The sequence below is a fragment of the Manis javanica genome, chromosome X (assembly GCF_040802235.1).
Source record: "Manis javanica isolate MJ-LG chromosome X, MJ_LKY, whole genome shotgun sequence".
In the NCBI taxonomy this organism is placed as follows: domain Eukaryota; kingdom Metazoa; phylum Chordata; class Mammalia; order Pholidota; family Manidae; genus Manis; species Manis javanica.
Window position 1 is genome coordinate 44,940,402 of NC_133174.1, and position 23,228 is coordinate 44,963,629.

Below are 23,228 nucleotides of genomic sequence, written 5' to 3' on the forward strand. Positions count from 1 at the left end.
ACAGTCAGTCTAGATGGCCTCCCAATGGCTCTTTAGATCCTAAAATTCTCTGCAACTTATACAACTTCTTTGAGCGCATGAGCAAATGTAAAGAGATCCCATATATCCAGGCTTTCTACTACCTCCGAACCAAGCCCGCTCTCTGTCTCCCTTGCAATCCTAAACATTTTCTCCTTGCTCTAAAAAACTTCACCCCACCACCCACCAATTCCCACCATGTCCTCTGACTTTGACCCTGCTGATGAACCTCCTCCCTACCTATCTCAAACCCCTACAGCTCCCCCTCAACCACCAGTTCCTCTCCTGCCCCAACCTCCCTCTCTGCAAGATCAAAATCCCAACCCTCCCAGCTTCCCTAGTGCCATTGCAGGAGCCACAGCACCTCCTCCTCCTCCACAACCAGTTCCCCTTCCCTCACCCAGTCCCGTGCCAAGCCCTCTAGTCAGTCGCTCTTGAACCCAGATCCTAGCCCCACTACAGGAAGTAGCCGGTGCAGAGGGCATCGTCCAGGTCCATGTCCCTTTCTCTCTCTCCGACCCATCTCAAATTGAGAAAAGATTAGGCTCTTTCACCTCCAACCCAGCTCCTTACGTAAAAGAGTTCCAGTACCTAACTCAGTCATATGATCTTACCTTTCATGATATTCACATGATCCTATCCAACACACTTTTGCCCAAGGAGTGTAGGTGAGTCTGGGAACAGGCTAGAACTCATGCCGATGAGGTTCACCAAACTACTCCAGCTCATCCAATTGGTGCTGAGGCGGTTCCTGACCGAGACCCTAACTGGGACTATAATACGGCAGGGGGAGTCACCAGTCGAGATCAATTCATCACCCGCCTTGTGTCGGGTCTCAGGAAGTCAGCCAATAAAGCCATTAACTATGAAAAACTCCAAGAGGTCATTCAGGATAAAAATGAGAATCCCTCTATGTTCCTAGACCACCTCACCAAAGCTCTTTTACAATATACAAACCTAGACCCTGAGACCCCAACATGGGAGACAATTATTAATAAACTACTTCTTCATCCAGAGTTTCCCCAACATTAAGGCCAAACTTAAATGTCTAGAGAAGGGACGCTTAACTCCTCAGGCAGAAGTCCTGGCAGTGGTCTTCAAAGTACATAATGGAAGAGATGAAAAGGCCTATAAACAAAAATATCAAATGCTGGCTAAGGCCTTTCAACCTATCCCAACCACTGGGGCTCGGGTATCCTCACTTCCTAAGCAGCAGCCAGGAGGACCTCCTCGTCCATGCTTCAAATGTGGTCAAATGGGTCATTGGGCTAGAGCCTGCCCAAATTCCCAGAAGCCCCCCAGGCCATACTCTTAGTGCCATCAGGAGGGACACTGGGCTGTTGACTGTCCTTGCACACCAAGAGGTGCCAGGCCATCCAGCTCTAACACTCCACACATAGACCTTCTGGGTCTGGCAACTGATGATTGAGGGGGCCCGGGACTCCTCCACCCGACCACTACCATCACTGTACAGGAACCCAGGGTAACCATTGTGGTAGCAGGTAGACCCATCTCTTTCCTTTTGGACACCGGGACCACCTACTCAGTCCTGAAGGAGTTTTGGGGACCTACCTCCCTCTCACAGTCCTCTATAGTCGGGGTAGAGGGCACAGCTTATCAACCTTTACAAACTCCCCATGCGTCACTGCATCTTTAGAGGCATTGCCCTCTCTCACTCCTTTTTGGTGATTGCCCATTGTCCCGTTTCCCTTATGGGAAGAGACCTATTACACAATGTTTGGAGCTTCCATTACTTTCACTCCCGGACCACGCCTCAACCCTGATTCGCCTTCAATCCCACTTTTACTCACCCTCCAACCCACTGCAAACCCACCTCCCTCTCCTTTTCCTGTGTCAACCCATCTGGTCATCCCTGTAGTCTGGGACACCCTCACCCCCTCTGTCACCACCTGCCCCCCAGTAATTATCAGACTTAAAGACCCCACCTTTTTTCCCTCTCAACCTCAGTACCCACTGCCCATCAAGAGTTTTCCGGGCCTGCAACCAATTATCCAGGAACTTTTATACAAACAGCTACTATGACCAGCCAATTCCCCTTACAACATCCTGATATTGGCTATCAAAAAACCTAATGGCTCATACAGGATAGTTCAAGATTTAAGAGTTATCAGTGCAGCTGTTATTCCAATCCATCCAGCAGTCCCTAACCCCTATACTTTATTATCCACTATCCCCACCTCTTCTGCTTACTTCTCCATCCTTGACCTCAAAAATGCATTCTTCATGATTCTCCTCCATCCCAGTGGGACCACTTACACCCTCAACTCCACAGACTACAAATCCTCCAGTAATCTACTGTACAATCCAAAGAGGACCTCCTCACAGCTGCATAAGGCGGCATATGTGCCCTACTCCAAGAACAACACTGCTTCTACACCAACAAATCCCGTCTCGTCCGGGATGGCACAAAACACCTCCGCGAAAAAGCCTCCAAACTTGTAGAAAACTTCCCTAACAATCCGTTCCCTTACCCCTTCAGTTGGCTCCTGCCCCTCCTAGACCCTAGTACCATTATTCTTCTTCTTCTCCTTTTCCTTCCCTGCTTCATTAACCTATTCCAAAAACTCATTCAAAACCGAATGTTGAAAATTTCTAACCATACTGTCAACCAGTTACTCCTCCAGGGCTATCAAGGCCTTCTCACGAAGAAAAACGAAACCAGCTAGATGACATCACGAATCATCTCAAGATGCCCGCCCTTCCCCAACTCTACAGCAATGGCCTCGCTAAACCCAGAATCTGAGCCCCCTTCCAGCAGGAAGTAGCTAGAGAATGAGATTCTACCCCCAGTTCCCCAGAGGCCCAATTAAGAAAAGAAAAAGATGGGAATGAAGGCAAAGTCTGGCGTGCTAAGACCCCCACCCCTTAAGATCAAATCACCACTGACCAGATGGTCACCCACCCCTTAAGATCCAATCACCAACACAGAACACACGCTACCCCTACTCCTTAAAAACGCACTTCCTTCACCCGCGCGCTGCTGCTCCCTCTCTCTAGGGGCAGCCATTTTCTCTTTCAGATAATAAAATCTCTTTTGTGGGCCCATGTCTCTTGAGTCGTTCTGGGGTAAGGAGGGTCGCAGCGAGATACCCTTTCAATATGTATTTGCACATTTGATTTCTATATTACTTGATTTGTGTATTAATCCCATTAATCCCACATTTCTCCTTTTTCTTTTAAGTAGTAGATAGATATAATTAAGAATATATCAAGTAGACAGTTTCTACAGAAGGTTTTTAAACATAGCTTACCTCTTCAAATTCTGCAGTATAAAAGAAAAATCTGCTTCTTGAATTTACATGATGTAAAATAAATATAGAAAATAGATTTAGTGCAATTAGAAGGTAATTGCTGGTGATCAGGTCTATGCCTATAGACTGAGTTTTGATCTCAGCTGGGCAAAGGCAATAAAACAGCCATGGGTACAGAAGTTTTCTCACAAAACTGGGGGGGGGGGGCTGAGGTTCTAAGCCTCACCTCTTTTGGTGCCCAATTTCTCATCTGATGGCCCCTCTGTGACTGTGCCTGTCTTAGGTTGTTCCTCCCTTGAGGAATCTTACCCATCTCTGGCTAACCAGCCATCTTCTGGGGCTATATAGGGAGATTTAAAGTTGGTGAGTGAAAGAGAAGTAGTATTTTTTGAAGAGGTTAGCTTTCTGCCTTTTTGAAAATTTGTGCTTCATGGCTACTATGCCCAGCACTTGTCTTGAGGTATCCTCATTAGCTGGAAAGGCTCTGATGCACTACAATTCTATGTATGAGACACAAATTCTAGAACAAAAAGGTTGTATTCAGGAAGGGAGAAGAGAAGTTCCAGAAGTAGCAAACGGAAGAAAAATGTGATAAGACTGATTATTTCTATGACATAACTTCTTGTAGAGTAGCATAAGCCTGCATAGGTTTTAACAGACTATTAATTAACTTATGAACACACATTAACAGAACAGGAATACAGATACTTAACAAAAGCAGACCTACAATTAAGGGCCATATCCAATGAAGCCAGTTAAGTAACTCAGGCATTTGTGAAAACTTATTAATAACATTATGAATATTGTCTAGTTGATTTTGAATGGTTTCAGAGAAGTCAGACAAATTAAAGCAACACATCCCCTAAGTTCTTTCAACAGCAGACAGTCTATAGTAGCACGATTTTGAAGTACTGCAATTCGCACTTCTCCTAGCTCTTGACTGAGTTCAGATAATATGGAAGGAGTCAAATTCATTGTCTCGTTATATGCACAGGCCAGCTTAGATATTTCCTTTTGCATTCCACTGACAAGTCCAGGAACCAGCAGGATGAATGCAGCTGCAACCGCAGCAGAGGTGGGATCTAAAAGCTTCAAGTTGCCTTACAATCAGACGGCAGAGCTCGGAGAAATCTTTTATGAGTATTTCCGGGATAATCTATTAGAGCAGGAAGGGTGTGTCCCATGCCACATATACCTTGATAATGTGAAGAGAGGACTTAGGGTGTGGACTTGTACCACCGGCCCTGCCCCTAAGGTGGTCTGGGTTATTGTCTGTTTGATAGGGCTGTTTACAGTGAAGTCACAGGTTATGCAGAGATACCCTTCTTTATTTGCAGAACACTCAAACATTCCAGGCCAAGTTGCTCCTGGCCTTCTGAGCTTTAACTGAGCTCACTGAAGATATCTATATTCCTAGTCGGGTATCTTTAGCTGAGAGAATTAGTGTGACCTTGACTTTGCATAATGCTTAACATAGAGTTTCAATAGGGACTTCTTTGCCCATTGTTACATTGCTCTGACTGTAAATATCCTGCCTTGCTTTATCTGGAGGCCCTCACCGTATTCTGACTACACCCACGGTCCCTGTCTCATTCCTCCCTCTACAGATGGAGACCCTAGCTGCTGCTAGGGAAAGGGGGTGACGACTGCTCTGGCTGTTTCATCCTGAGAGGGGACACAGTAAAGGGTGCAGTTAGGTCTCCATCACTGGTGGGTCAAGAGGCCTCGGGAGGTGGGCACTTCCATCTTGGGTTCCATTTCTATTACTATTTGCAGTTTTATGGCTTCCAGGCAAGATAGAACAAAGTCGTGTTATTACGTTAAGTAGCAACATCTGAAGTTGGATTTTCCATTTTGGATGAATGTGACAAGATTAAGAATGCATGACTGAATATGAGAACTAGAAATAGTAAACCTTTAATTGAAATGATAAGAGAAAACTGAAACATCTGGAGAATTCATAGTCAGATATTTTGGGGAAACTAGAATTCTGGATATGATCTATGTCCCAATGACTAGTATTAGGATTCAGTATAGACAATGCTGCATTATTGAAACAATACTTTTCTCTAAAATCACTTTCATTTTTATTAGAAGTAACCATATTAAGACAATAATTATCACTTGGCTTGATTATGTAGGCTCTTTTAAATGTGCTTTGCTGGTACTTTTTATAAGGAATTTCAGATTGGACTTTTAAAGGCCCCAAATCAGACTTGCCATCAGGTTTTGCCTGCAATACCTGTAGATTTGGATGAATTTCTTTCTTCTTGAGGTCCCCAAGACATCCTGAGGTTCCTGCACCTGCCAGGAAGTGACCTGCCTTAGTTTACTTAATTCTATGTAACCAATGCTTGTTCTGCCGAAATCTAGTTCTTTTCTAGCTTAGGATTAATAAAACAGTGACTATAAATGACAAAAGACTTACAAATGACAATGGCTAAAGATCTGATGAGAGCTTACTGTAAAGACAGTTGACATAAGAAAATTTGGATGTTTCTGTAACACAAAATATTTAGTAACAAAATTTAGCATCATTCCCTTTGACAGTGTTTTCCAGGTAATTAAGCAGGTAATTATATGTCAGATGAATAAACCAAGTTAGCCAAATACTTTCCCCAATGAGAAAAAAGTCCTCTGTCATGTTCCAGGGACCCTCTGGAAAATATCAGAGTTAACTAGAGATAAAAGCACCTTTTTGGATTTGATTTTGGGAAGTTGTCAGAAGAAAGTTTCTTTGGCACTTGCTTAAATAAGATTATAGGTTGCCATGAAGCAATGCTTATCTATTTAACCAGAATGACAACAAAATACCTCAAAGGCAAATACAGAAGGTTACACAGTTGTTAGCAAAGTTTAACTTTTAGTCCTTTTAATATTAAGATCTCATTTTCTTAAATACTCAGACAACTCATTGAGACTTTAAGCATGAGAAGCTGCTTTCATAAAACAATTAGAAAACTTTTGCAATTTTTCAACATTAAGAGCAGACTAACAGTTTAAGAAAACTTTGTCCTTTTAACTGAAAACAAAATTCTAATTTGCTGTGTACTTGATATCGAGATGAATTTGCTTTAATTTCACATAGCATGACCATATCAATTCTTCCACAAAGTTTCTACAATTTTTTTCATTTAGAGTTCTTCCTCTTTAAATAAACAGCTGTGCTTTAGAACTAAGTTACTTTCTTTTATCAAAAGACACATTCTTTAGCATGCAGAAAGAAAGGTTTTCCTTATTATTTTACATAGCTTTAATTAGAACTTAAAACCATTCGGAACTTTAATTTTCAGTTAACACTGAGAAGGAGGCTATTGTAAACTTACACTAGCATTCTTTAGATTGACAAATTTATGAACACATTTCAGAATTTCTAGAACTGTGTGCTTTACAGCACAACCTCTCACTAAGCACAAAACATGTCTACTTAACTTAGCAAAACTTTAAGATTTTAGGTTACCACAAAGATTCTCAGGCTGTTTGTAGGTATACACACTGTAACACACTGTAAGACACAATTATTAAGATGTTTACTTGCTACATTTATTGAGTTTACTCATTCCTAACAACCATGCTCACAAAACTTTTACCAAACATTAGACAAAGTCAAGCATTTTTTTTTCTTGAAAGATTTAACAGATAACATCAACTTCAATGACTTTAGGTAAACTTAGGCAGCTGATAACCATAAGGACATGTCCATTTCAGTTCAACTTAAATTAGCATTACTGCTTAATATCTTCTATCAAAATTTTCCAGAAGTTTTAGAATGCCCAATTTTTACAAGCACTTGTTTTTAAATCAATTTTTATTAATACCATCCAGAGGTAGAAAAATATTGTTCATTTACTCACTTAGACACACAAACAGATTGAGAAGCAATGACTACAGTTAGCAACCCTTTTCATAAAAGAACGTATACACAGACAGATAAACTGATGCAAAGATTTGAGTTACTAATATTCAATTGCCTTCTTTCTTTTTAGCTTATTTGATTAAAAGTGTCTCAGTTTTCAAGAATACACTCTAAGGGCGAGCAGTTCACATAACTGGGTTAAGTTTTAGATGGCCCCAGATGAACAGGGCCGATGAAGGCTCTGTACTGATAGAGACTATGTGTGTCTAGGAGGCTGGAAATGAAATGTAAGTACAGTTCTAGCACTAGTTATTGAAAGCCAGGCTATATTGCAGAAGATAAAATTCTTCTGTTTCAGGGAGTCTAGTTTTGAAAACCTCCCAATTTTTGAGGATAATGAATGGATTTCCACCAAATAATTTAGAAGACTAGTTCCATATTGTAGTAGTTCATGGGACTTTACACTGTTTTCTTTCCTTGCATTAAAATAAATTTAGCTGCATAACCTTATAATATTGTATACTTCTCTCAGGGGTCAGTCTAGCCTCTCCATTAGAGAGTTTGTATTGAGGCCAGGCTTGTGTGCAGAAGATAAAGCGTAGGAAATCGGCTCAGCCACTCCCTGACATTCCCGTCCGGAGGCAGGGGATCAAGGAGCGGGAAACCTTTCACCGGAGACTTAAGACTGGTAGCCAATGCTAATCGTCTTTTAAGTGGCTAACAGGTGCCCAGGCACATTTTATGAGATAAAGAGTACAGCATTTAGTCAGGAATGAGAGCAAAGCGTGCATCTCCTACCTTGCGGTGGTGGCCATCAGGTTCCGTGAAACTGATGAAGTCAGAAGAGAGTTAGGAACGCACCCTACCCCACTCAGAGGCCAGGGCAGCCAGAAGAAGCAGACTGGAGGTCAGAGATAGAGAGTCACTCCTCAGGGATACCCAGTCGGGCTGTTGGGGTCTGACTCCAGACACGCGGACCTTTGAGAAGCCGCTGAAGTGTAGCCTCAGCCTAGACTCTCGCAGTTGCCCACAGCTTTCCTCAGTCCCTCGCATCCAAGGAGATGCCTCTGAAAGGGAATCCTGGCCTCCACTCAGGAGACTTTCCTGGCTCCCAAGGGAGATGGGGGATCCACTGAGGGAGATGCAGGGGAACCTGTCGCTTGAGACTTTGAGATTGGCAGCCGGGCTAGTCCCATTTAAGTGGCTGACGAGCACCCTATGTTGTGTGCCATAGACGGCTTCCTTCTATAGGGACAGTGAAAGAAAAGGCAGGCTCGGATGCTGATACTCACCTCCTTAGTTATCCCAGATGAGCCCACCAAAATGATGCCGGGGTTCTTGTTTGCAGAGTCAAAGAATGAACTTAGCAAACACCCAAGGTAGGAGAGCCAGGGAGAGGCTTTTATTTAGAGATAAAGTGAAAGGACAGACAGAGCTCCTGGCTTACGCCAGGAGGGGACAAGAGAGCTCTGTGCACATAATTTTGACAAATTGTAGGGCTATTTAAGATTCCTTGAGGAAGTACTTTCCATTGGAATCTTTCTGAAGGAGCTTGTAAATTTAAGGAGGGTACATACAGTAAAAGCAAACTTTTCCCTGCCAAAGCTAAAGGAATAGTAAGAAAACAATCTTTAAGATCAATGATAGCCATGTCCCAGTCTTTCGGATTCATAGCCGGAGAAGGGAGGCCTTGTTGTAAAGGTCCCATAGGTTTAAGGACTACATTAATTTGTCTTAAGTCATGTAAGAGTCTCCATTTTCCTGACTTCTTCTTTATAACAAATACAGGGGAATTCCACGGGCTTGTGTAATCCTCTGGATTATCTGCTTTAGTTTCATGTTGGCCCATTATAGTGCCCCTGACGTCTCGATCCTGTCTCTATGTATGCTTTCCCGGGAGTCTTACCGGATCAACGATCTTCAGGAGCTCTCCCACTCTGAGGTCCCTGTTTGGGTGCCACTTGTCGGCTCCCCTCTGCCTCTGACCTGCAGATTTGGAGGGAACGCGACGGAATGCTGGAGACCTGAAAGGCCAGCCAGGGGACTCAAGATGTCACAGCACAAGAGTAATGCCGAAAAGGCACTCCTCATATTTATTGAGCAAATGAACTTAAACATCTAAAGAATTCTGAGTAAGGGGTTCAACACAACACACAATCGTTATCTGACCCTGAGTCTAGCCCTAGGGCATGACGCTCCTCAAGGATACCGAAACCATGTGAGGCCGGTCACGAGTTGTGGGAACTGTTTTGGTTCTAATCATTCTGTTTTTGATCGTGCATCAGGAGTTGTAGGAAAAACAATCAAGTCATATGTATTTGTACATTTGACTTATATATTACTTGATTTATGTATTAATCCCATTAATCCCACAGCTGCCCCATAAAGTGCTTCGATCTCAGTCACCACTACATCCTTTACCTTCTCCACAGTGCTTTGCAGCAATGCTTTCTGAATCTTCATGGAATCTTTCACCCCCTCCACTGCACCTCACAGCTGGCATTCTCATGCTGCCTCTTCTCATGCTTCTCAGAGGAGTGCATCCTTCTCCTATGGCCTTTCTTCATACTGTGAGAAATAGCTTACACATGGCCCCTGCCACCACTTCGGCATCCTATTTCCTTAAGGATTTCCCAATCTCATAGAGCCTCCCATGCTGCTTCAGGCATCACCTCCACCTCCCCACAGCCCTACTTCTTAAATATCCCCAAATACCTCTCTAGATATTACAGGAGCAGCAGATTTTAATGACAGGGTAAATATAACTAGAGGAACTAGAGGGAATTATAATATGGAACAAAACTACTAGGATATGATGGCTAAGTATCAATGATCCTTAAAGTCCAGGAATAAAATCACCCATCTCCAGATTCCATTCTGGGCTGATCCTTGTTCCTAGTTTTTCTTCTCTGTCTTGAGGACTGCCCTTTTCTCCCCCTGTAAAGGAGAAAGTCCCCTCTACTAATTTGCTTCATTGTAGGGATATCTTTTTACTTAACAACATGATCTTTCCACAGCTCCACCCTTCCCCAACTCTAAATATACAACACACAAACATTCACATACATGCCAAAAAACTACAAGTGGCACATAATAACCCCCAACCAATACATTTCTCAAATTTAAAATGTGTCATTCCACATTAAACTCTATTACTCAGTCTTGAGTTCATGGACTTCAAATCCCATTCCTTCATCTTCTGGCCATTACTGGTTTGTTAACCCTTCATTCTCAATTTGGCCATCCATGGGGACGTAGGTGCCAGCTTGTCTTCAAGTAAGAGTATGAAGCATGGGGCAGGTGGGTCATAATTTTAACAAATCCAGCATTTCCAGTGCATCTCACCTTCACTTTCTCCCTTTAAAATATGTTATCCCTACAGATAACCACTGTGGCTCTTGCATCTTTATATTCTCCTGCTCTAGTGGTCATTCCCATCATTATACCATCATGCTCCACTATTCTCTGTCTTAAACAAATTCCTTCCTTTGATGATACTTCCCTACTATTTACTGTTTACATATCTGCTGTTCTTCACAGCCAAACTTTCATGATATGTTTTCTAAATGGGTTGTCCCTGCTTCCTCATCTCCCCCTCCAACAATTCTTGCATCCCCTTCTGTCCTCTACATTGTTTCTTTCTTGTTCTCAAACAACTTTCTGATGTTAAATCAAACATCATTCCTCTGCCCCTGTTTCACTACTTAGTAGCATGGAATGTGCTGCCTACTTCCTTTCCCTTGAATCTTCTGGATTTCAAGAAACCACCCTCCTCTGGTTTTCTTCCTTCCCGTGTGAATTCCATTCTTTGGCTCATTTTTTGGCTCCTCTTCCTCTAAGCTCCTCTTCAAGCTGACATGTTCTATGTTGAGGCGTTGGGCTCCCTTTTCTTCCTTGTACATTTTCTTTCTTAGAAATTTATTTAAATCAATTTGTATATATTAAACATGTACAGGTATTTGTACATCAATCACACCTCAATAAAGTGGTTTTAGAAATAAAATGTTTCTTTTCCCTCTATGACTGTAAATAGCACTTACATCTGCCAACCTCTGCATTGATCAGGGTGTGTGGTTATGAACAACAGAACGCTCAGGATCATTGAATCAAAAATAAATCTTATCCAAGGATATCAGGTTGTACATGTCATCAATAAGAGAGATGGAAAACCAGGGTTGGAAAGCAAACAGGATCTACGTTAGAACCATCATGAAGGTTCTGCCTGAGAAATAGCTTAGTTTTGATATTTTTGTTTGCAACATTGTTACTCTGGCAAAGAGGTTGCATTGGGGATATCTGTCACATATCATTTCCTTTATATTTTTTGTTGTGTATATAATTCAAAGATAATTCTGTAATTTTTATACTGACATATATTATGTATATGTACACATACACACACATACATATATGTATGTAAACCTAGCAATATATTTATGAACATTTTAGGTTACTTTATATATTCTTTCTAAAAAACAGCCTTATTAAGATATAACTCAAATACCATAAAACTCAACCTTTACAGTGTACAAGACTGTGTTTTTTATATACACAGAGCTGGGCAACTAACAACACTATATAATTTAAGAGCATTTTTATCTTTCTCCCATACAGTAGGTTGCCTTTTCATTTTGCAGATGATTTCCTTCGATGTGCAGAAGGGTTTTAGTTTGATGTAGTCCCACTTGTTTATTTTTGCTTTTGTTCTCCTTGCCTGGAGAGACATATACAGAAAAAAATTGCTAATGATGATTGATGTTCAAGACTTTTGTTCTAGGAGTTTCATTGGTTCATATATTATTTTAGGTCTTTAATCCATTTTGAGTTTATTTTTGTTTATGGTATAAGACAGAGACCCAGTTTCATTGTTTTTCATGCAGCTGCCCAGTTTTTACATTATTTATTGAAGATGGTCTCAATATAAAAAATTAAAAACTTTTTAAACAGTATTTTTATCTTTCAAAAAGAAAACCTATATAAGTTCATTAAAAATACATAGCAATCCAAATTTGAAATCAACTAACGTCAGAGCTTTGAAATATATGAAAGAATTATTGACAATGATAAAGGGATAAATAGACATACCCACAATCATAATTGTGTACGTTCAACATCTTTCTGCCAAAAATTCACAAAACTAGCCAAAAAAAATGACAAAGGATATTATGTTGAACACTACCAACCAACTTCACCTAACTGATATTTATGAATCCTAACATCTACCAACTTCAGAATACACATTCTTTGTGAGAGCATGTGGACCATCTACCAAACTAAACTGATTTCTGGGCGGTAAGATGTGTCTCAATATTTATCAAAGGATATCCTCAACCTAATAAAGTGTATCCATGAAAAACCTGCATGTAACATTTATACTCAATGACGAAAGGCTAAGTGGTTGCTCCATAACACGGGGAGACTGTCTCTTACTTAATATTGCACTAGAGGACCTCATCAGTTCTATAAGGCAAGGAAATAAAATGAAGATCATAAGGATTGGCAAGGAAGAATTTAAACTGTAATTACCACAGAATACATGATTTTGTTAATAAAAGCATATTCAATCTATAAAATATGGCTGAAATTAAGAAGCATGTTTAACAAGGTCAAAGGATACAAAGCCAATAAAATAGATCAACCATGTCCATACACTATTAATGAATGACTGGAAAATGCAATTTAAAAAATAAACATGAGCGACTTCTTCATGAGTATATCTCCTCGGGCAAGGGAAACAAAAGCAAAAATGAACAAGTCGGACTATATCAAGCTGAAAAGCTTCTGTACAGCAAAGGACACCATCAGTAGAACAAAAAGGCATCCAACAGTATGGGAGAATATATTCATAAATGACAGATCCGATAAAGGGTTGACATCCAAAATATATAAAGAGCTCACGCACCTCGACAAGCAAAAAGCAAACAATCCAATTAAAATTGTGGAGGGGACCTGAACGGACAGTTCTCCAAAGAAGAAATTCACATGGCCAACAGACACGTGAAAAGATGCTCCACATCGCTAGTCGTCAGAGAAATGCAAATCAAAACCACAATGAGATATCCCCTCACACCAGTAAGGATCGCCACCATCCAAAAGACAAACAGCAACAAATGCTGGCGAGGATGTGGAGAAAGGGGAACCCTCCTACACTGCTGGTGGGAATGTACATTAGTTCAACCATTGTGGAAAGCAGTATGGAGGTTCCTCAAAAAGCTCAAAATAGAAATACCATTTGACCCAGGAATCCCACTCCTAGGAATTTACCCTAAAAATGCAGCAGCCCACTTTGAAAAAGACAGATGCACCCGTATGTCTATTGCAGCACTATTTACAATAGTCAAGAAATGGAAGCAACCTAAGTGTCCATCAGTAGATTAATGGATAAAGAAGATGTGGTACATATACACAATGGAATATTATTCAGCCATAAGAAGAAAACAAATCCTACCATTTGCAACAACATGGATGGAGCTAGAGGGTATTATGCTCAGTGAAATAAGCCAGGCGGAGAAAGATAAGTACCAAATGATTTCACTCATCTGTGGAGTATAACAACAAAGCAAAAACTGAAGGAACAAAACAGCAGGAAACTCACAGAACCCAAGAAAGGACTAACAGTTACCAAAGGGAAAGGGACTGGGGAGGATGGGTGGGCAGGGAGGGAGAAGGGGGAGGGAAGAAGAAAGGGGGCCTTACGATTAGCATGTATAATGTGAGGGGTGGGGCACAGGGAGGGCTGGGCAACACAGAGAAGACAAGTAGTGATTTTATAACATCTCACTATGCTGATGGAGAGTGACTAATGGGGTATGTGGGGGGCACTTGGTGAAGGGGGGAGTCTAGTAAACATAATGTTCCTCGTGTAATTGTAGATTAATGATACCAAAATTTTAAAGAAATGTTTAAAAATAATAATAATAATGTCATTTAAAATAGTATCAGATAACTCTAAATATCTAAGAATAAATCTAGCAAAAGTGTACAAAATTCCTACACCAAAAACTATCAACTATCACTAAGAGAAATTTTAAGACCTAAATAAATGCAGCAAGACTTAAAAACTCATCATTTTATGTCATTTCTCCCCAAACTTATTTATAGATTCCCTATCAAAACTGCAACAGATTTTTTGAAGAAATTGGTGAACTGATTCAAAAATAATGTAAACACACGAAATAGCTAGCATACTCAAAATTTTCTTGAAAAAGTCCAGTTACATTGCCCTACTTCAGGACTTGCTTATAAATTTACAGCAATCAAGACAATATGAGACTGATATAAGAGTAGCCAAATAGATAAATGGAAAATAATAGACAGCAGAAATAGACCTACATGTTCAGTCAGGTGATCTTCGTCCTAAGGCATCAAGCAAACTCAAACGTTAAGATGTCAATGTTCTTCAGCCAACGACGTCTAGAAAGATACCTGCAATGAAACAAGTTGCAACAAGGGAGAACATGCGCCATGGAGAATCACTTTTTGTCGGGGGATGTTGATAAGATGGTGTTTAAAAGAACCTACTAAAGGATTTGAGCTTGGGTTGAATGACTTGCGGAGAGTCTAAGGAAAGGAAGTTTCAATCTAGATCAAGTGCTTTAAGAAGGTATGGGCAATTTTGTGACTGGGTATCTCAATACAGTTTCTCTATAGGGAGGGGGGACTAGAAGGAAGATAAATATATAATTGGCAAAGAAGTAGCAGTCACTCATTTTCGCCAAGAAAGAGGGTATGTGGTATTTGATGTGTGGCACAGGGACCTTGTTTTTGTCTGCGCTGAGACATAATTGTGGAGAAGCCATACTTGGTGTCATTTTATCACGCTCTCAGAATAACCTTGGTCAAGATTGGTATTCTGTGAAAATGTTTGTGTGTTAGGAGAATAGCATGGCCTAGCTGTGAGGGCCTGACCAGCTTCTGGATGTCAGGAAGTACACATTTTATCTTTCTCAAGGAAAGCTTTTTAAAAATATATGTAAATAATCCTTTGGGGCGAATAACTTTAGATTTTCAGGAAAGGTGCAAAGAGATACAGAGAACATTGATGCCTTCTCCCCTGTAGATTAAGCCATAAGGAATATAGGGAAGATGTGTCTGCTGGGATTTTGGCAGGGGTTGCTAAATTTTCTCTCCCAGCAAGCAGCAAGAGTGATCTTTCTAAGGATCCTCACAGATCTTTTCTGTGGGCATCTAGTGGAGATCCTGGAGGAAAAGCTCACAGGATGGTGTGAAACTCCTCCCAGACTTCATACTTCACTGGTAGCCCCCACTCAGCCTTTAGAAATTTCTTGAAATTCTCTAATTTAGTCTTGTTAATGGCTTATATAGCATTCAGGTAGTGTGTGTCCCAAGTAAGCAAATGCTTACTTAGATCCTCTTTCTACCCACAAGTACCTATCTTTCACTAAATTTTGTGTGTGATGTTTTCCGTGAGACCTCAGTTCTCCGAAGGGTTCCAAAGTGAGTCATTAGTTTGCAGTATTCCCACTTCTTATTTTATGGGTAGGAAGGATGCTCCTTTCAGCTCTGGGCATTTCTGAGTTCAAACCAGAAGTACTCAGGAAAATCTTTTTGACAGATGATGCTGGATCAGATGAACATTCATGTGAAAGGAAATTTGATCCCTGACCCCTACCAAACTTCATATACATCCTTACTTATCATTGTCTATTGTTTGGGCCTCCTGAAGACACCATCTGTCAAACCATCCTATGTGTTTCTAAAAATTCTACTAGCTTTCTTTTTTTACTCCAGCGGAGTCCCTTTGCCTATTGTTGGTCTGCTCCTTAATCTACAAAGACTCAGCACATAACTCTAGTGGCAACCGACCTCTGTTCACCAAGCAGACATGTTCTGCTATAAAATTAATTTCTATAAACCTCTTCATACACACAGTTCTTTGGTGTCCTTAAAAATGTGTGCTTTTGTGTTTTTTAACTTAACAAGTTTTTGTCTCAGTTGGTATAATTGTCACAACTTTGTCATGATTTTCTACCTTTTAAACAGAAATGTCATACCTATTACTACTTATTTAAATAGAATGTTCAGGAAGGTCAACTGAGGGCTGACTGCCACAAACCATTTCTAACTAGACGTCCTCATGTTTATTTTTCTAAAGTAAAATTGAAATAATATTCCACAAGCGTTTTGTAAATTTCATATCCCATATATTGCAGGCACATTTGGATATTTTAGACAATCTTTAAACATATATTTATTAGTGCCTGAATACAATATAGGCTACGGATGTACCATGATTCATTTAAACAACCCCTTACTGGTGGCCATTTACATTTTATCCTGGTAATAAGTAGGGAAATCTACAGGTTTAAGTAAGTCCATGAGATATAGATAGTTTTTAAAGGTATTGACATGCTTTCTTTTTATTAAGGTATCATTGATATACAATCACATGAGCAACATTCTGATAACTAGATTCCCCCCTTTTTCAAATCCCCACCACATACCCCATTACAGTCACTGTCCATCAGCATAGTAAGATGCTGTACAGTCACTACTTGTCCTCTCTGTGCGATATCGCCTTCCCCGTGATCCCGCCCTACATTATGTGTGCTAATCGTAATGCCCCTTAATCCCCTTATGCCTCCCTTCCCACCCACACTCCCCAGTCCCTTTCCCTTTGGCAACTGTTAGTACATTCTTGGGTTCTGTGAGTCTGCTGCTGTTTTGTTCCTTCAGTTTTTGCTTTGCTGTTATACTCCACAGATGAGTGAAATCATTTGATACTTGTCTTTCTCCACCTGGCTTATTTCACTGAGCGTGATGCCCCCGAGCTCCATCCATGTTGTTGCAAATGGTAGGATTTGTTTTCTTCTTATGGCTAAATAATATTCCATTGTGTATATGTACCACATCTTCTTCTTTATCCATTCATCTACTGATGAACACTTAGGTTGCTTCCATTTCTTGGCTATTGTAAATAGTGCTGCAATAAACATATGGGTGCATATGTCTTTTTCAGACTGGGCTGCTATATTCTTAGGGTAAATTCCTAGGAGTGGAATTCCTGGGTCAAACGGTATTTCTATTTTGAGTTTTGAGAGGAACCTCCATACTGCTTTCCACAATGGTTGAACCAATTTACATTCCCACCAGCCGAGAAGGAGGGTTCCCCTTTCTCCACATCCTCGCCAGCATTTGTTGCTGTTTGTCTTATGGATGTTGGCCATCCTAACTGGTGCGAGGTGATATCTCACTGTGGTTTTAATTTGCATTTCTTTGATGATTAGCGATGTTGTAGTAAAGTAGAAAATGTTAAGGCCTGCTCGGGGTCACACGAGTTCACCAGGCTCAAGGTATGCACCCCTTTCCCGGAGGAGCTGGCCCCTCCTCAGGGAGAAGGGAGCAACAATCCTGGGCTGCGTTCCAGAGACACTTGTCCTTGGGCTATGTGCCCGGGATAACTACCTTGGGAAACGTGCCCGGGACGTTCCTATTAACAGTAAGTCGTGAACGCGGCCCTGGCTCCTGGCCAGATCCATGTCTGTATGTGAATCATGCATGCACCTACTGGCACTGAGGCTCTTTTGTTTAAACTAGCATAAATATCAGCTTAGAGAAACCGCGAGCAGCCTTCCCCTGATCATGCTTGGAGTACTGCTGCCTTGTCATCCTCCCCTGAAACTTGCCCGTGATGATTTGTTTTCCGGTACTGATGATGGGGTTCTAGTGGTATGACGGACTGATTCTTTCTTTCTTTCTTGTTCTTCCTCTTTGTTGTTTTCCTGAAACTTCTCTGTGTCTCTCTCTTTTCCCTAATCTCTCTCCTCCTCTTTTAATAAAGTGAAAGTATACTAAACGGCTGTGGCTTATGGTGGTGTGTCTTGCGTATCGAGCCCAAATTAGCATTTAAGCCTGTGCACAGCAATTGATAAACTGATTATCAATACAAATTGGCGTCACGGACAGGATACGCAAGACCACCGAAGCAATGCTGCCTTTTAAGAAAAAGAGTGGGGATTTATGTGTGATTTGTGATATTCCTGGCTGGGAGGACCCTCAGTTTTCCTCCCTTGTCAAAGAATGGGCTTTGGGAACTGGTCTCAGTGAGCACTGGGGTGGAAAACTGTATAATGCAGATGTGCCCCAGCTGGCTGAGGTCCTTAAGACCGTTCCGGTAGAGGTGAGTCACAGTTTGGATAGTAAAGAAAACTGATGGTTCTTGGAGGATGACTGTAGACTATAGAGAATTGAACAAAGTCACTCCTCCCCTAATTGCTGCAGTACCTGATACAATAACTTTAATTGAACATATCCAATCTCATCCTGGTACCTGGTATGCAGTCATAGACGTAGCCAATGCCTTTTTTTACTATTCCCATTGACTCCAAGCAATGGGAATATTTTGCATTCATGTGGCAAAGATGTCAATATGCCTTCACCCACCTGCCACAGGCTATAAGCATAGCCCAACTATTTGTCACCGCCTGGTTGCTGAACATTTAGATGAATGTCCAATTCACCCTGATTTATTAATTACTCATTATATAGATGATATTTTAATCCAAGGTCCTGATGAGCATTTAGTGCAGTGTTATTTAGACCAAATGGTGACTCCTCTGAAACAGAAAGGTTGGGAAATCAATCCAGACAAAATACAAAGACCAGCACAAGAAGTGACATTTTTGGGAATTTGTTGGAATTTCGAGCACAGGGCCATATTACCAAAAGCCCGACAGAAAATTCTAGATTTTGCCCCTCCTAGGAATAAAAAGGAAGCTCACAAGGTTATCAGTCTTTTTAGATATTAGAGGAACCATATTCCCCACTTGGGACAGATTTTACAACCCTCCTATAAGATCACTAGGAAGAATTATGAGTTTGACTGGGGGCCCGAACAAATCCAAGCATTTGAGGCAGCAAAGGCTACAATTCAGGCTGCCTGTGACTTGTGGCCTGTACGAGAGGGACCCTTAGAGCTTATGGTTACTCAAATTATGCTAACTGGAGCTTATGGCAAAAACAAGACTCTAAACGGGTTCCCCTAGGATTTTGGGCCCGAAAATTACCTGAAGCAGGACACCATTATACTCCTTTTGAACAACAACTACTGGCAGCATATTGGGCATTAACTGAAACTGAACAATTAACCCTTAACCATGAAGTAGCCCTGAGACCCAGAATACCAATCATGCAGTGGATTATGAGTGATCCAGCTTCCCATAAAATTAGGCATGCTCAAGAATCCAGCACTATTAAGTGGAAATGGCATATTCAAAATAGAGCTAAAGTTGGGCCATCTGGAATATCAGATCTACATGAACAGATAATCGACGCTCCCAACATAGATGACTTTCAACCAATAGCAATAGAACGGGTTAATTCCCCTGTTGTATATAACTATGGCTATAATTCCCTCTCAACTGAGCAGAAAAATCATGCCTGGTTTACTGACACTTCGGCTAAATATATTGGCCATACTAGATATTAGAATGCAGTAGCTTATAATCCAGTGACTAAGATGGTCTTAGAGACCAGTGGTGAAGGAAAAAGTGGCCAATTTGTTGAATTACAAGCAGCCTACCAGGCAATGAACTTTGAGAGAGATAAGGAATGTTATGTTATATTTTTACTGACTCTTGGGCAGTAGCCCAAGGATTAGGCACTTGGATGCCTGAATGGGAAAAAGATCAATGGAAATTTTATGACAAAGATCTTTGGGGAGCCAATATTTGGAAAGATATTTGGGAAATTGCTAAAACCACTAACCTGTCTGCGTTCCATGTAGGCGCTCACGCTAAGAAGACTTCAGTTGAACGTGAGTATAACGCTGATGTGGATTGCTTAGCAGCTATAGCTGAAGTGGAATGTTCTACTCCCATTAGTGACGAAACATTAACACTTGCACGATGGATTCATCACAAGACAGGACATGCAGGCTCCGCTGCTATGCACAGGTGGGCACCGGACCGCGAAATAGGTGTCCCTTTATCTGACCTAAAAACAGTTAAAGAACAATGCACAACTTGCCAACTAGATGAACACCGGCCTTTGCCCAAGATTATAACTGGAGAACTCTTGCAAGGCAAAGCACCCGCTCAAATTTGGCAAATAGATTATATTGGACCCCTACCTCTATCTAAGAGATGCAAATATATCTGTACATGTGTGGACATGTATTCGGGGGTCCTAGTAGCCTGTGCATATAAGCGAGCCACTCAGAACTATACCATCAAGACTCTAGACATCATTGCTCTATATTATGTCATCCCTTTGCAAATTCAAAGTGATAATGGGTCTCATTTTAAGGGGCTTCCATCCCAATGCTCAAGCCCCTTATGCTAGCGTTACTGCTTCCGCAGGCTATGACCTGCATAATATACAAGGAGTATGGCTAGATCCCGCCATTACTGAAACTGTAGCTACTGGATTAGGCATCCAAATACCCAAGGGATATTATGGTCAGATAGCTCCCCGGTCCAGTTTAGCTCAAAAAGAGATCCAGATAGTGGCTGACATCATTGATTCAGACTACGTAGGAGAAATTAAAATTCTACTACATGATGTTTCTAAAGAGACTCTACACTTCTTGCCTGGCACCGGAATAGCACAAATACTAATAATCCCTTAGGCTACTACTGATCACTGGGAAAAGATAGATACTCCTCCTAACCCCACCATGAGATATGGTGGCTTTAGTTCTACTGATTACATTGCTGGAACCAAAGTATGGGTAGAAAGACATGCTACAGACCCTCCACGGGCTGGAAAGTTATAGCTCAAGGAGACAACAATGTAGTTGTAGTCATGTTCCCTCAACAAGAACAACCTGAAATGTATCCTATTAACCAATTGTTTTTACGGAACTAGATTATATTATAGACTCCTCTGCTGTGGACACCTGCAATGAGTAATGCATGGACACCTGGAACTCAACTAGGACTGCCAACCCACTACAACATTACCAGAGCTGAGTGGCAGTATGCATGGAAGAACGTCACTCTACCACGCTCCCAAGATTCTTTCCAGCGTCGTGCTAACCAACCCTGTTCTATTGCAAATGTAACAGTATCAGCAAACAGCAATATGACTGTATGGAAAGGAAATAAGGAAAGCCAATACCACATGGTAGTTTCTAGCTCCCCACCTATTAATTTTATTTTTAAAACCAAAGTTAATGTTACTTGTTGTAGTGTGAATATTTCCATTCATTCAAATACTTATACTAGTTTTGTAGCTAGCATTTTACAGACTGTGCAATACTGTAATAATTCAAAACATAATCTGAATTGAACTGTTAGCAGTTCTCAGTTTATTCTTTGTACTAACACCACTCCAATCATAAATAAGACATCTTGGGTAGATTATATATGGGTCTCAGTAAAACAACCCCTGAAGAGTGCCACCCCTCAGATAGTGCATATCCCTAGGACCTGTACCAATATCTCTGTTGCTGCACCCCAGAGAGTAATACATTTTAACATTTCTTTTCCCACCTTACCTAAATGCAGCCATAAATGCCGTGCTTGGTATGACACTCGTTTAGGTGGCCTTGGCTCTAGATTAGGTGTAGCTAATTCTATTGATTTAGAAGCTTTAGCCCATCGCCTTAAAAATACTGGATCAGATGTATCCAAAGCTGTGACCTTAAATGCTAAATGGTTACCCACTACTACTATTCCCCATGAGCAAACGTTAGCTTATCAGAAACAGATGTTACATATCTTTACTGACTCTAGTATTCAGCAATATTGGATTGAGACTAAAACTACTGCTTTATTCAGTTGGACTAAATGTTCCTTACAATTATTGTACACTTTAACACAAAAATAAAATGCACAACGTCTCCTTACGCAAAGTTCTCCCGACTCTATTACCAATAATTTTTGGATAGCCATGAATGCTCCTGTTGTTAATTGCACTGCTTTATGGTGCTTAGGCACTGTTATTTGTTACCTTCCTAAAGTTGTTAAAACCTTATGTTCTTTTCATACTTTGCCTATTATTAAGGATAACTATTTTCTACAACCACAGACAGAAGGCACTCATATAGACAATAGTAATATTACTTACAAACTAACTGATTGTATATCTACTGACCAAGGGCCAGTTTGTAACGGCCTTCTTCGTATAATGGAACCCTGTTTGCTTTCTCATTCAACTAACTTGTGTATTGTCACTGCATTCCCAATAAGCAATTTTTCTGTTTTATAGGAGATAGAACCCAAACATGTCTGTTTTGCTAGCTCTAACCTGAGGGAATTACACAGCATGGGACTTTCCTCTCCCTTCTCAGGATGTCTGCAGCGTCTCGAGTTGCTCCACTGGAACGGTGGTGTTTTCTACCTAGCTCCCGATCTGGAGGAGGATGAGGCTTTTTCCTGGACTCCTCCTCACGTACAACCTCCTTCTGCATATCTGAATTTAACTCTAGCAACCATCTTACAGAATTCCCAATTGTTATCCCGTCCTTTGGCTAATAATCAAAGAACCCTAGCTGAGCATCAGTTGATTACCACTATAACATCTAACCAATTAAAAGACCTTTCTCATGTTATAACCCAGGACTCTAATCACCACTGGTGGGACTCTTTGTTTGGGAGTTCCACTGCCTACAAATATTTCTCAGCTATATTTACCCCTCTTCTATTAATAATTATAACCCCCATTGTTTTGTGCTTCTATAACTGTTGGATGTATCGCCGTATGCGAAAGATACATACCATGTTTGTGTTGAGACGTGCACATACAGACACTATGCATATTCCCCAAGCAGCCCTAGGACCGAATTGTAGTAAAGTATAAAATGTTAAGGCCTGCTCGGGGTCGTATGAGTTTACCAGGCTCAAGGTATGCACTCCTTTCCCAGAGGAGCTGGCCACTCCTCAGGGAGAAGGGAACAACAACCCTGGGCTGCGTGCCAGAGACACTTGTCCTTGGGCTATGTGCCCGGGATAACTAACTACCTTGGGGAATGCACCCAGGACATTTCTATTAACAGCGAGTCATGAACGTGGCCACGGCTCCTGGCCAGATCTGGGTCGGTACGTGACTCATGCATGTGCCTATTGGCACTGAGCTTCTTTTGTTTAAACTAGCATAAATATCAGCTTAGAGAAACCGTG

General features: G+C 41.1%; 1 long non-coding RNA gene across 1 annotated transcript; it reads left to right on the forward strand.

The window, feature by feature from the left end:
• Positions 1-16,561: 16,561 nt before the first annotated feature.
• On the forward strand, positions 16,562-21,955 carry LOC140847540 (uncharacterized). Its single transcript, XR_012127598.1, has 3 exons — positions 16,562-17,835; positions 19,892-20,060; positions 20,974-21,955. It is a non-coding gene; the product is annotated as an uncharacterized lncRNA (long non-coding RNA).
• The last annotated feature ends 1,273 nt before the right edge of the window (positions 21,956-23,228 follow it).